Source organism: Leopardus geoffroyi, chromosome E1 (genome assembly GCF_018350155.1).
Source record: "Leopardus geoffroyi isolate Oge1 chromosome E1, O.geoffroyi_Oge1_pat1.0, whole genome shotgun sequence".
NCBI lineage: Eukaryota > Metazoa > Chordata > Mammalia > Carnivora > Felidae > Leopardus > Leopardus geoffroyi.
The window spans coordinates 10,791,714-10,792,778 of record NC_059330.1 but is presented as its reverse complement, the minus strand read 5'-3'; positions in this window follow the sequence as shown (position 1 = coordinate 10,792,778).

Genomic DNA, 1,065 nt, shown 5'->3' with positions numbered 1-1,065 from the left:
GCTCAGAGCCTGGAGCCTGTTTTGGATTCTGTCTCCTTCTCTCTCTCTCTGCCCTCCCTCCCTTGCTCACACATTCTCTCTCTCTCAAAAATAAATATTTAAAAAAAATTTTTTAATTATGAACTATACAGTATTCCTTCAAAGGAGACAGAGTTGATGGGATTCTTACTGTTCTACGATTCTTTCATAGAACAATGTATGCCCCAGGGTATTGTTGAAAACAATAGAAAAATCAGTTGGAAATTAGGGCAGCTTAACAGCTGGGTGTGGTCAGGAATGTGAGACCTGCCCAAACCACTGTCATCCTAGGGTGGCTAGGAGCATTCCCTGAATTCCCTGTGCCTCCCTGAAAAGAACATCAGAGCCTTAACCCTGTGAGGAGGAAAGAGACTTCACCAAAATTATCCGGTTGTCACTGAGCAAATAAGAAAATAACAACAATAATGAAACAAACAAACAAAAAAAAAAAACAAAAAACCAAGAAAGCATGACCATACACAGGAAAAAAAAAAAAAACAGGCAACACAAACTGCCTGTGACAGAGACCAGATGTCAGACTGACCAGAAAAAGACTTTAAAGTAGTCCTTTTAAACATGTTTACGGAACTACAGGAAACCATGATCAAGGAAGCAAAAGGAGGGCACGATGTCACGTCTCATCAAATAGAAAAATCATAAAGAGACTGAAATTGTGAAAAGAGCCAAAGGGAAGTTACTGAGGTGGAAAGTACAATAACTAAAACGAAAAATTCACTAGAAGGTCCTTTTGTTCTTCTTCTCAAATTTTTATTTAAATTCTAGTTAGTTAACATACAGTGTGATACGGCTTTCAGGAGTAGAATGCAGTGATTCATCACTTAGCACAACACCCAGTGCTCATCCCAACAAGTGCCTCCCTTAGGACCCACCCCCCATCGAGCCCCTTCCCCCACCCACCTCCCTCCATCAACCCTCAGTTTGTTCTCTATTGTTCAGAGTCTCTTATGGTTTATTTTCCTCTCTTTTTCCTCCCTCCCCTATGTTCATCTGCTTTGTTTCTTAAGTTCCACACATGAGTGAAATCAC